The sequence below is a fragment of the Cuculus canorus genome, chromosome 3 (genome assembly GCF_017976375.1).
Source record: "Cuculus canorus isolate bCucCan1 chromosome 3, bCucCan1.pri, whole genome shotgun sequence".
Classification (NCBI taxonomy): Eukaryota; Metazoa; Chordata; class Aves; order Cuculiformes; family Cuculidae; genus Cuculus; species Cuculus canorus.
Genome location: NC_071403.1, coordinates 88,140,451 through 88,154,534, shown reverse-complemented (window position 1 = coordinate 88,154,534; position 14,084 = coordinate 88,140,451). Strand labels below are relative to the sequence as shown.

The window sequence follows — 14,084 nt, the reverse complement described above, 5'->3', positions numbered from 1 at the left end:
CCTTGGGTGCTTCTGGATGCTGCTGTGCACCTTATGCAGGAGGTTCATGGCCCTAGTAGTGCTGGTGGGAAATGGAAGTGCTTGCAGGATGGAGTGGTCCGTGACCTTGGTGGGAGCAAAGGGCGCATGCAGCTCTCCTGTGTTTTCGTTGCAGGAGCTGAGGCTCCAAACAGAGGTGAGAGGGAAAGTATCACAGCTCAGGGCTTTCTTCTTGAGGTCAGGATGGCTGGGCAAACAGAGAGCCCCAGGGAGTGCACTGTGCACAAGGATGAGCCTGGCAAAGGATTCCTCCCTGTTTACAGGGGGTGGCTGATACTGACAAGGCTGAAGTGGTCACAGAAGAAATCCAGAGCGTGCCTATAAAGGCTTAAAAGGCCAAATCCCAATTGCACATGCTGCTGTTTATGTCTCATACGTAACCCAAAGAAGCCATTGGTGTAAATCTGCAGTAGCAACATAGAATAGTTTGGGTTGGAAGTGACCTTAAAGGTCACTTAAAGGTCACTTAAAGGTCAGCAGAGCCCTTCTATTCTGCTCTGAGCCTTCTGCTCAGGGACATGGTTTAGTGGTAGATAGGAACGGTTGGGCTCGATGATCTAAGAGGTCTTTTCCAACCTAGTGATTCTATGATTCTATGATTCTATGATCTAGTTCCAAACCTACTGCTATAGGCAGGGACACTTCCCACTAGATCAGGCTGCCCAAGGCTCCGTCCAACCTGGCCTTGAACTCCTCCAGGGATGGGACATCCATAGCTTCCCTGGGCAACCTGTGCCAGTGCCTCACCACCCTCATTGTGAAGAATTTCTTCCTAATGTCTAGTCTAAATCTGCTCCTCTCCAATTTATAGCCATCCACCCTCATCACGACCTGCCTTTGTAAAAAGTCCCTCCCCAGCTTTTTTGTAGTCCCCCTTCAGGTACTGGAAGACCTTTATAAGGTCTCCCCCAAGCCTTCTAGTCTCCAGGATGAACAGCCCCAACTCTCTCAGCCTGTCTTCATGGCAGAAATGCTCCAGCTCTCTGATCATCTTTGTAGCCCTCCTCTGGACCCGTTCCAACAGCTCCATATCCTTCTTATGTTGAGGATTCTAGAACTGGACACAATACTCCTGATGAGGTCTCACAAGAGAAGATTAGAGGGGCAGAATCACCTCCCTTAACCTGCTGGCCACTCTTCTTTTGATGCAGTTGGCTTTCTGGGCTTCGAGCGCACATTGCCAGCTCATGTCAAGCTTCTCATGAATCAGCATCCCAAAGTCCTTCTCTACAGGGCTGCTCTCAATCACATCATCCCCCATCCCGTGTTGAAACCACAGATTGCCCCAACCCAGGTGTAGAACCTTGCACTTAGCCTTGTTGAATCTCATGAGGTTCACACGGGCCCACTTCTCCAACTTGTCCAGGTCCCTCTGGATGACATCCCATCCTTCCAGTGTGGCAACTCAGATTGTGTCATCTGCAAGCTTGCTGAGGGTGTGTCGGAGTGGGAGGCGGACCCAGAGTAACGATGGAGTGTCAATATGAGTATGATCGTTCTCCTTTATTCACACACTTAACACTCCTTATATACTTATCCTAATAATGCACGCGCTAACAAAACAAATCATAAGTCATACTGTTCACGTGCCTTGTGCTGTTACATAATTGGTTAGATGCTCTCAAGCACGCGAAAGGGGCAGATACAAAGTTCTCGTTAGCTTCACGACTCTTCGGGACTTTCCAGCGCTGAATTCCACATTCTTGTATTTTGCTCCCTTTTATCTTATCTCAAGGTCAGGCCTAGCCACAGACAGTAAACCCTGGATTGTTCACTGCTATTAAATCATGCCCTCGTTCACCAAGCCATTCTTCCACAAGGGTGCACTCAATCTCACTGTCTGTATCATCGATAAAGATATTAAACAACACTGGTCCCAGTACAGACCCCTGAAGGACACTAGTTGTCACGGATCTCCATCTGGAAATCGAGCCATTGACCACTACTCTCTGAATACGACCATCCAACCAATTTCTTATCCACCGAACAGTCCACCCATCAAATCCATATCTCCAATTTAGAGAGAAGGATATTGTGGGGGACCGTGTCAAAGGATTTACAGAAGTCCAGATAGATCACTTTCATTGGTTTTCCCATGCCCACTGCTGTGTTTACCCCATCAAAATCTGGAGTCCTATGCATCACTTCTAGCTCATGGGTCCCCAGATGCTTCACAAAGACCAACTGGTATCATGCTATCATAGAGGTAAGGGGAAAGTGAGGCACAGAAAGATTGAAACACAAGTGATGTGAGCTGAATCAGATTGTATGTCTGAGTTTTCCAGCTTGTGGCTTGCAGTCTGAATGCTGCCTTGTGGCTGTGAGCAGCACTTCATACAGACAAACACTTTGGTTTTATCTGCTTTATGTTATTTACTCTGCAGTTGACAGTATCCTATTAAAAGTAGCAAAGTCTGAAAACTCTTGCTAATAGCTCTTTGTCAGGACTGGTGCTGCTGTGTAGAAGTGTTATCTCCTTGATCACATCTGTCTCAGGAGATGTGGTTGAGAGGAGCTTGGTGGCTGCAGGAGCCCAGGAGAGAGGCCTGGGCACACCACAGTTAGACCGCAACCATCTCTAATTCATCTCTGCTCAATGGCACAATTAGAAATGTCACCAGGGAGCTGCAGTGGCTGTGATTGATCGTGTCTCTGCTGCATGCTGACAGAGAAGAGCAACCTCAGCAAGAGGAGACTTTGGCTCCTGAGCCTCCCCTTGATGTGCAGGAATGAATTATGCAAACTGATCTTTCCCATGGCTCTTCCAACAGCTGACACCTCCTACCTTTACCTCTTTGTTTGTCTATGAGTAGTTTTGGAGCCACTGAGGCAACATGTCCTTTTGTCTGGTGTCCACATGTGTCCCAGGATGCCTGCGTGGCTTGGGGCAACTCATCACCTGTTGTAAGATGTTGTCCTGGGCACAAAGATAAATTGCTGAAGTAGCATTGGCCCTAGGCTGGTGAACTGCTGTGCTCTTAAAAGAGAGAAGGGTATCACAACCCGTGTTAAAATGAAGTTGATTTCTTCTGGCAGAGTGTCAAAAGCAATGGTGCAGCCAGCCTTGCTGTGCTTCCCCACCCAGCCACAGAGGTGGAGTGGCCATGGGGTCAGGGCAGCAACAGCAGCTCATTGCTCCTCAGTAAAATCGCTGCTCTTGTTGGTTGGAGGGAATTGGCAGTCATCTTGTGACTCAACTAATAGTTATTCAAGGGCTACTATGCTTATTGTGGGTTCAGGAGAGGTTATTAAGCTCCCTGCGTGGACCGATACTGTCTTCGGTGGAAAGGGAGAGGGAAAGGTAGGGAGAGAGAAGCAGCGCAGTGGTGAAAGACATCTGCACAAGGGTGTTTGGACAGGGTACTGTGTCCATGCCCTGCTGTTGAGTGGGTTTGATCCTTGCTTATCCAAGCTAAGCTGATGTCTTTCTGCTGATGGCTGCTGCTGTGCTGCTTGTCCTGGTGCCTTGCTGGGCATCCTAGGGAAGCTCTCTTCTCTAAGAGAAGGGAAGCTGAGGCAAACAGCGAGGAGGGCAGAGACAAGCCAAACAGGAGGAGGATGGAACACTGGAAGGAGAATAAGGCATGACCCAGCCACTGGCTGCCAGCATAGCACAGGAGACACGGGAGGCTGCCATTGCCCCAACTGTCCCTCTGCCTCACTGGAAGCCATGCTTTATTTAAAGGCAAATAGCCTGTCTCATTATGATTCAAAAAGCTCCCAGACTGGAGAACTGCAGCGGCAGTGAAGGTGGCTGTTTTCATCTGTCACTTGCTGGCAGGTGGGGAATATGCTTACCCCAAGGCAGGGAGGACATCAGCTTCTAAGGGATTAAAACAGAAAATCTCTTTTTGTTCCAGTTGCTAGGGAAAACAAAAACAAAACAAAACCCAGCCTTGTAGAAACAGCTTCTTTTACTGCCTGTAAAACAGAAGGAATATCTCCTTTCTCCTGTTCTTTGCCTGCCTTGAAGTGCAGAGCAGGGGCAGGCAGAGCCAAGCTTTCATGCCAAGACTGTATGTTGGCCTGGAAATGGGTTTTAATTGTGGCTGAGTCTTGAAAGTGCTACCGAGCTCAGTATGCTCCCAGTGATGGCAGCTTGGTGTAGAAGTTATTTAGAATTAATGTTTCATATGCGCTCTCTCAGGGACACTCTTGTGTTGGCCCTGTTCCCATGTGGTCAGAACAATTCACACAGGTGATGCCATTATATTGGGTCACTTGAGGTGTACCATGTGAACTTCAGGTGTACATTATGTGCATTTGTGCAGTTGCGGTTATATGGGACAATCTTTGCTTTCCTGCCCATGGGCACTTTCGTGCACATCTTCCTGGTGCTATTCAGCTACTACCAAGCCACGCAGAATATGGTGTGAAATTCTAAGGGCACTCACTGGAGACAAGGCAGCACTTGAGAAGGCCGTGGAGCCAGGTACAGTGTTGTGTCTCTGTATAGTCACACCACTGATGCTAACAAGCTGACCCTGCAGAAGAGCTGCTGAGATAGGTTTGGGTCGTCATTCTTCAGAGCAGATCATTTAGGGCTTGCATTTTTATACACAGAGTTTTGATTTCTCCCTGCACATTATCTATCTAGAGTACTATGTGTTCAGCATATGAGATAATGAAATACCATATGTGGTTTGCTACTGTTTGCAGAAGAAAATAATTAATAAATGAAAATTAAATACCTATTAGTTACTCATAGCTTTGCATGTCTGCACTGTATGTTTAGAAAGTAGGCCAGGGGATTTTTTGAAAGAATCTTCTACAAAGTGCACTTGTGAAAAACCAGCTTTTAAATATGGGAAATTTGATATGGCTCAGCAGTTCTCACTGATTAAAAAGCCAATGTCCAAACCCATTTGTGAAGTGCCAATAGGAAGCAGAAATAGTTCCTGGGGGAGCTTAAGAGCCCAGCTGAACACAGTCTTCAGGACATGGGCACAAAATGCTGTGTGTGGTTTTGTAAGTATGTTTTTTCTAAAGCTAGTTTTGTGTTACTGGCTTGGGCAGGTTAGTTAGAAGCTTGCTCTGTTTGCATGGATCTCTTACCTTTTCAGTGCTGTTTCATGCTACTTTGCAGATGAAAGCATCTTCCTCTAAGCTAAGGAGTCCCGAAGCTATTCCCTGTGTCCATGGGATTTCTGGCAGTTGCTTTTCAAAGGCTTTGGCAAGGAAACATGGAATAACCACAGAGAGCTGGAGAGCCTCCTCCCTGACTTTGCCTGGGACAAAATCACAGCAAAGCGGGACAGATGCTGGCACTGTGTCTGTCAGAACAACCTGGTCCCACAGCCTGCATGACTCAGGAGTCAGGCATAAGCCAGGGGTATATTGATGGGGAAGATGAATCCAGAGAAGAGGGAAGAACATGGCATCATCTTGTTTCACACAGTTGAGCCGCTTCCTCCACCGTTTCACTGTCTGCAAGAACAGGTCCCAAACCCTTGCAGTGGCTGGGGTGATAGAGATGTCTTTTCCAGACTTGTGCTTGCACTGTAGCCAGACAAGAAAATAGGAAAGCAGCATTTGAGAGCAGATCAGAGAAATTAGCAAGGGACCAGGCAGGGTCCATCCAGGTGTCATGGGTTTTCTTGCTCAGGCTATAACAGCAAGTCAGGGCTCAGAGCATTGCAGTCTCAGCCATGGAGGAGTCCAGAGATGCCAGTAGGTTTGGGTGCAGCAGCTGTGATAAGCTGAACAAGCACTGCTGCCTTTGCACAGGGGGTGTCTTCGATGAGTAGCCATGCTGGACCACATGTAGGGCTCGTGCCACAGCTTTTGTGACCAGGAATTTTCATTCCTTTGCAGCAGCAGAGCAGGGAAAGGCTGCTTCTGTTGCAAACAAGGGCATCTTGGCTTGTATCAGAAACGGTGTGACCAGCAGGCCAGGGAGGTTGTTCTCCCTCTGTACTCGGCACTGGTGAGACTGCACCTTGAGTACTGTGTTCAGTTCTGGGCCCCTCACCACAAGAAGGATGTTGAGGCTCTGGAGCATGTCCAGAGAAGAGCAATGAAGCTGGTGAGGGGGCTGGAGAACAAGTCTTATGAGGAGCGGGTGAGAGAGCTGGGGTCGTTTAGTCTGGAGAAGAGGAGGCTGAGGGGAGACCTTATTGCTCTCTACAACTACCTGAAAGGAGGTTGTGGAGAGGAGGGAGCTGGCCTCCCAAGTGACAGGGGACAGGACAAGGGGGAATGGCCTCAAGCTCCGCCAGGGGAGGTTCAGGCTTGACATCAGGAAAAAATTTTTCATGGAAAGGATCATTGGGCACTGGAACAGGCTGCCCAGAGAGGTGGGTGAGTCATCTTCCCTGGAGGTGTTTAAGGGACAGGTGGATGAGGTGCTGAAGGGTATGGTTTAGGGAGTGTTAGGAATGGTTGGACTCGATGATCCGGTGCGTCTCTTCCAACCTAGTCATTCTATGATTCTATGATTCAACCCACTGTACACTGCAAGGATGCCAGAGTGCCTGCATTAGCCCGGAAGTATCCTTGAGAATTGAGAGACCCTGCTTCCTAAGGCTGTTCTTGTGGGAACTGATAATGCAGGTTGCTTTGCTGCCAAGAAAATTACGCCCCAAGAGTCACAAGGGAGCTGAGCAGATATTCCTGCTGCAGGAGCTAAAACTACGTCATAGCCTTTCCTGCTGCCAGGGGAACATGGTAGAGATGGACAATGTGCACCTCCCTGGGCTCCTTGTCCTCACCTGAAGCACCAGCACAGCATGCAAAACTCTGGAGCTGGGCCAGGTTGAGAACTGGGGTGAATCTGATTTTCACATTCTCCATCCTTAGCAGTGGTCTGGATAGGAATGGATGTCCTTACTACTCAGATCTAGGAAGAGTTGCAATTAATGTATATTCATCAGAGGAGAAAGCAGATCAGTGGGCACAAATCTATGTGCAAGCTTGAAAAAAGTTCATAAAAGGGAAAGAGTGTGAATAATCAGGCTTTGAGACAAATGATAATCAGCATTACATTCTACCACTGAGTCTTCAGACTGAGTGTTTAATCTCTGGAATTAAGTATTTCCCTGGTGGGAAGTTAGACAACTTCAAGACGCTTCTGTTAGAAAAGTTAAACATGGTGTACATTGGTTTCACATCACTCTAACTGTGCGCAGATCAATCTGTCCAGAAGCTGGCCAGGCTCTGAACCTTTGAGCAAAACATAAAAACATTAGTTTCTTCCCAGCTTTATTGAGAGATCAACAGTGAAACATATTAATCAAAGGCTACCAAGGGTGGCTTTTAATCAGATATAAAGGCACAGAGTTTTCCATATGAAAGCCACCATACAAACATGTTCTCACTGTGAAATATTTTATTAAAGACTGAAGTTCAGATGTTCGTTATCTGGAAAAGTATCTGCTACAGGTGGCATCTTCTTTTGGGTAGTCCCTGGGGCTATGGAGCACTGAATACAGGAGCTGAACCTTAGGAGTTGAATGGATGAAGTGAGTTGATTAATCAATAACTGGTATCCATCCCAGTTTTTCATTGCACTAGTGGTATCTAGTTTAAAGCAGCACTCTTGCTTCTGAGAGTCTAGAAAGTGTCACAAATGTTGTGTGTGCACATGGATGCATCTGTACAGACATGTATGAGCACCCTGCCCTAGCTTTGGAGTTGGCATTGCTTTGACCGAAGACATCCAGAGGTCCCTGCCCACTTTCTATGATTGTGTATTTCTGGCCAGACTTCAGCACTATATGTGCTTTCCCAAACACTGTGTAGGTGCATGCAGTGTACAGTGTATATAAGCATAGAAGTGTATGGGTTTACTCAGTGCAGCAAAATAAGCTGAATCAAGTCACAAAGAAGCTTCACAAAGATGCAAGAAAAATATTGTACCTTGCTAATGAAAAAACAAATATATTTTAAAAAGAAGTTATAAGGAAGGAAGATTTATTTGTTCCTCTTAGGAATAAGAGTTCTGGTATTACAGTACTTATTTTGGAAATTTCATGACAGTGATTTCATCCTTTGTAACCACTTGTGGCTCAGTACAATTCTACCGTGGTTGCCAAGTAACAATCACTAAGCATTTGTGTCTAGATGAGGAAAGTGGAGTGGAGGGAATGGATGAAATCTGTTTTCAAAGGCATAATCATTGGTGGCTCTTTGTAGGTTAACAGTTAAGTTCACTCAGCGGTGACAGTGTATTGTGGAAAGCCTTGGGATTTGCTAACAGGAAGATAGAAAGCAAAGAGACTAAAGAAGGGGGTTTTATAATTTTTTTTTTTTCAGAGCAGAGTGGCTTATGAGTGATTAAAGAGGCATTAACTATGTTGGACATCAAGTCCTGCGCACAAAAGAGAGGCATTATAATCCCCTTCTCGGGGCAGGGCTGCGGCATGCTTCTCCCTTTGGCTGTGCCAAACCTTCCTGCACCAGAGATCCCACTCTGGCCTCATTTCACTTATGGGGCAGCTGGCAGATGATGCAGGTGGAGAAGAGGTTGCTGCAAAAAAAGACAGAGCAATGCGGGGAAAATAGGGAGGAAAGCCAGAAGATCTGGCAAAGTAACTCCAGGTGCTCTGCCACTGCAGCAGAGGTTGTGGTGTGGTCTCCGCAGTATGGCAGTGAACCTCTAGTCTACACTGCCGTGGATTTTCCCTGCCAACAGGCCTGACCTGCCTCTGTGCCACCAGCGCAGATGCCTCCCCTGCCCAACAGATAGTGTGTTTTTCCCCTGATACCCTGAGTTTTTCTCAGGAAAACTTTCCTTTTCCATCATTGGCCTGTCCTGAGCTTTTCAAACATCCTCCAACACAACTCAAGGTCACTTTCATCTTCCCTCAAATATTGTACCATGGATGCAGAGCATTCAGGGCAGACTCAGCAAAATACAGTTACATGCCCTGTGGTCTTCCAGATGGTAGTCCTCTCCACAGAGGGCTGTCTACTTTCCTTATTACTGCAGAAATTACTCCCACTGATTCTGAACAACTCTACCTTTCGCGGCCTTGCCCAAAGAGCTGCTGCCAGGCAGGTATTTCCACTGTTCTGGTGATGTTGCACATTCCCTGAAACCAAGGCTGTGTCTTGGGAAACAGGGCTGGGGCAGAGCGCAGGGGCAGCTGCATCTCTCAGCACGCATTTCACAGAGCTCGCTGAGGCTGGGGATAAGCACTGCTTTCTGCCCCACCAGCATAGGCTGGAGCTTGCCTTTGCCTGAGGCTGGACTCTGGGAATCTCCTTGGGCACGGCTGCATGATGGCAATATCACACAAGCAGGGCTGGCACCATGATGCAGCTCCCTTTGCCGTTCCTCCCAAGAAGGAAAAGATGACCCTGGGAAAGGGGCCAGGCTTTAATTACAACACATAATGCTTTCTGTGGGCAGGCTGCCATGTAGGAAGTACCTGGCTCCTTGAGAGAGGGAAGGAGGAGCAATGGTCTCCTTTAATTCCGTTTCCATCAGGCGTGTACTCGGAGGAAATGCCCTTAGCTGAGAGGAGAACCTGGGTGCGCTGCCAGGAGCCCTCTGTGAGTGGCCTCAGTTTGTCTTGGTGGATGAAGACTCAGTGATGAGCCAAGGAGGAAGCTCTTGCTGCTGACTCCAATGTAATTCAGCATCCCTCCTGGCTGCCCCACAGCCCCTGCTGCTGGTGAAGCAGAGACAGTGGCAGCAGGAGGACGAGTGCCAGGGAGCAGGGATGCATGGGACACCAGCACATGGGGCTCAGCAGTGAAAAACGCTGAGGAAGGACGCCAGTTGAACGGGGGCTATCCTTACCCTGTGGCTTTCCATTGAATGATATCTGGCAAGCGCTCCATGTATGGATTGTGGAGGTCAGAAAACGATAACAAACAGAGGCACAGAGATTTCTGCCTGGTCTTCCCAAATTTCCTACGTACAGTTCTCTATCTTCCCACATAAAAGACGGATTGTTAGCGGAAAACAGACAGGAACGGCTACTTCGAGAAGAAAAAGGGATTTGCAAAGTCTTTTTGCAGGTTCCTTGGAGATGATGAGGTTGAAGGAATCCATCTCCAACACACATTCTCCCCACAACAGATGACCCCAGGCAGGAAGCAGAGGTTTCTATTTAATTATGAGATGTAAGATTGCTGTTTTGTAATGCGGGACAGGCTGAAAACTGAGCAGAGACAGACTAAAATATGCCAAAGCAGAAATGCTGGCGCTTTCCCACCCTAGCCCTTCCCCTTGTAAAACATCAGTATTTTTAGAAGACTGGTCATATCACGGAGTTTGTGTCATGATGTCTGTCAGATGGGATTGCTGAGTCCATGTGGTTAGCTGGCGTTATGTAAGTGGGATGAAGTTGGGCCGTGTGTACTTGGAAACCGTGATGAGTAGTGCAACATAAATGAGAGTCCAGTGGCTTGCCCTTGACATGGGGAAAGGCTAGTCCAGCAGAATTTGTAGCTCACAATGAAGGGGTATGAACTAAGATTGGGTGTGTTTTTTTCAAGTAGATCTTTACTTTGAAATCCATACTTAATTGTCCTCTTCTGGTGGTCTGAGATTTGGGAAGCAGTAGAGCCAGACCACTAATAATTGCCTACACTTAAAGACCCCTTTTCCTCTGAGGATCACAAGGGGAGCTGGGGAGGGAATTGTGACTTGTTTTTCAGAGCTTCATCTGGCTGCCTTTCATGGAGCAGGAGAGATAAGGAGTCCTGCAGGGCCTCCGTTTTAAAGCTTGGGCTCACTGCTGGCTTTCACACCTCCATATCAGCGAGATTCTGCCTGTACAGTCCCTTACCTATCTTGGAAGAGGCACATGGCATTTCTGCTCAAAGTGCCAGCACCCAGCCCTGAAAATGTTGAGAGGAAGGCAGCTGGGGCCCATATCTGTTTGGCTTCAACCCAGCAGGACATCACTTTTCCAGCACACTTCAAGCAGATCTGGACATCCTTATGCACAAGCAGCCTTCCTGATGCCAGCAGCTGGCTGGGACATTTCAGCTGGCACCCACCAAGGCCGCTTGATCAAATTCAATGCCGCTAAGCCATTTCTGCCTCATGTCCGTTTGGCCCCTTCCCTAAATCCACTGAGTGATTTTGATTCATGAGCTTAAACAGCTGCTGCTTCCAGAGATGTGTTTTGTCAGTGGCAAAATGAACCCGAGAGTCAGTGTGTGTATCAGTTAGATTAGCAGAGCACTGAAGGCTCAGAGATACTGTGTGCGTTTTCAGGTGTTTTTTTCTGGGAAGCATCCCACCGCAACTGACAACCTGATTGCTCCAAGACAGCTCCTGGGGAACCAGGCCAGCAATGCTTGGAGACACCTGCTTGTTCACTTGGATCAAAATACAACCAGAAGCAGGCATGACCTGAAAAGAGGTGGAAGATCAGCATGGCGAGGACATTTGAGATGAGTAATAGATAAGGGGACACTTGTATCAAATCAGTTTCTGAGTTGAATCAGTCCGAGAGAGTTCACAGGCAGAGGTTGTAGGGCAGTGCGCTATGAGACTGCATTTGGAAGCTAAACATAGTAGCAGTGTGGAGCCAGTCCTTGGTTAATCTAGGTTTGTTAAGTCTAGACATCCAGATCCAGTTCAGTACTTTCATTAAAAAGGCTGTATTTACGGATCTGCTGAACTGGACTGTTGCCCACTGTGGTGACACTGGCCGCTGGGCACAGGGCCAGTTTGACTGGATGACTTAAGTATCCTCTTCCAAATGCTGTGCTGAAAGGTTGGCCTGGCTCATTCTGCTATGACCTTGTACTCTGGGTCATGATCAGAGCTGGCATTTCTTTGCTGAATATCTTAGCCCTGGGCTCACAAACATCCACTTCTGTCCTTAGGAAACCAAATCACCAAACCTGCCTAGAAATTTCCTCTTTTAGTCAGAACTTTCCATCTTTTGCCTTGACCTATTAGCAAATCTTTAATAGGTTTGAATTGAACATGTCAATATTTTTGAAAGATTCAGGAAGGTAAAACAGCCATTCTGTCTGTGCTGGCATGAATGAGTCTCCGTTTGTGATTTGACTGATTGATGGGGCTTGATTTCCCCATGGATGACTGGTGTTTCAAGTGAATTAACACAGAGGATGGAGTAGCTCAGCCATGTATTAGACACCTGAAAACTCACACAGGAGCAAGACACTAGACATGACCCTGCTGCAGAAAAAGCTGCATGTGTGGTTTGCACATGGTTAGTAGCAGAAAGCCTGCTGGCAGAGCATGACTTTATGATGTCTAATAAGCACACTAAGCCAAAATGCATTTTTTAACACAGCTTCAAACATGCATCTAAGCAGTCATGCACTTACCAAGAGGAGGGTGCAGTGGGAGGCAGGGCAGGGAAATGGGTATACATTTATATTAAAGTATTAAAGGAGCTGGTGGATGTCCTTTCCAAACCCCTTTCCATCATCTTCCAGCAGTCCTGGCTGACTGGGGAAGTTCCACTGGAATGGAGGCTGCCTGATGTGCCCATCTACAAGAAGGGTTGCAGGGACAATCCAGGCAACCACAGGCCTGACGTCAGTGCCGGGGAAAGTCATGGAACAGATGATCCTGAGTGCTATCATGAAGCGCATGCAAGAGAACCGAGTGATCAGGCCCAGTCAACACAGGTTCATGAAAGGCAGGTCTTGCCAAACTAACCTGATTGCCTTCTATGACAAAGTGACTCAACTACTGGATGAGGGAAAGGCTGTGGGTGTAGTCTTCTTGGACTTTAGTAAAGCCTTTCACATAGTTTCTCACAGCATTCTGCTTTGGAAACTCCTAGCCTCTGGCCTGGACAGGCGCACGCTCTCCTGGGTTGAAAAGTCAATCACCGCCTGGGTGCGCTTACCTGAGCAGCATTTGTTTAGGTTGCACTGACATGTGGAATCCAGCTTATGCAAAGATCTTTATTAAATAAACAGGTACAAACCACAAAAAAAAAGCCTTCAATGTACCTCGCTTCTCAGCCTTGTTTCTCTTGTTTAGCAGGGGCAGGCGGAAGTCTTGTCTGTGGAGTAGCCTATCACACTGCAAATCAAAATACTGTAATAGTTGCTGGATATAGTAATAAAATAAGTTTCTCTAAGGATTGGATTTGGAAAGAAGGTATAAAAATACAATGAAAGCAACAAAACAAATTTCCAAACCCTTGCCACAAAGAATAATTGCAAATCTGTAGACATATATATATATATATATGCATCTTTTTAACTAGGCTTCTGTTCTTTGGTATGCAGACCGAGAGCATTGTTTCATTGTTTCTGAAATTCAGTGAAGTCATGTTTCCTGACTTCCAGGCAGCTTTGTAGGGATGTAAGGGCTCACTGGGTGAAATATTATGTTTAATAAGGCTCACAAGTCCTCCTGAAACACAGTTGTGAAAATTTTAAAAAGTGTCTATTTCCTGTAGCTATCAACATGGCTAGGAAAAGGGGAACTCTACAGGCTGGTCGTATTTTTCCCAACGGCTTCTGTAACTTTCGCAACTGATCTTGATTTGCTCGCATATTGCTCATTTTCCTAGTGCTCATAACAGCCCTGGAAAGGAAACCCTAGCTCTCTTGGCACTGGGTGCATCCCTGTGGGATGCAGGCAGGTGAAGGGTGCCAGTCGAAAAATTATTCATGCCTATTAGCTCTTGGCTTCCTTTGCAGTTTGAGGAAGTGAGGCTGGATTCATGAGTGACAGAGTGAATACAGATGGCCTAATAAAAGACAAAATTCACGGTGAGTATACCTCCCATCATGTTAACAAAGGTTTGTGCTGCTTGTGGCATTACCCCCCCTTCTTGACACACTATGTTTAGAAGGTTTGTGTGTGCCCATCCCCTGGAAAACAAACCCTTACCTGCAACTGGCTGATGATCCAAGCAGATGGGAAACAGGGCTGCTTTGGACTTTACATGGCAATAACAACACAAAACATAATGGGGGCTGCAAGTGCCTGAGGCTGCTGCAGTTCTGTCTGCATGCCTCTGGCTATGTGTGTGTGTGCCAGTGCCTATTAGATATACATGACAATTTGTGGGAGCATTGTGTTTAGGAAACTCAGAGGAATTGGTGCCTATACCTAAAACTTGTGTGAATTGGACATAAATCTGTAT

At 47.0% G+C, this 14,084-nt stretch overlaps 1 protein-coding gene across 16 annotated transcripts in view; it reads left to right on the top strand.

Moving 5' to 3' along the window:
- Positions 1-14,084, top strand: part of SLC8A1 (solute carrier family 8 member A1) — a 151,450-nt gene that overhangs the window by 85,213 nt on the left and 52,153 nt on the right. The window contains exon 1 of one of the 16 annotated variants that reach the window (XM_054062189.1): positions 13,689-13,707. The exons of the other annotated variants lie outside the window; for them this stretch is intronic. The gene's annotated coding sequence lies outside the window, so the exon portion shown is untranslated. Of the gene's footprint in view, positions 1-13,688; positions 13,708-14,084 lie in introns of those variants that run through there. 16 annotated transcript variants of the gene reach the window in all.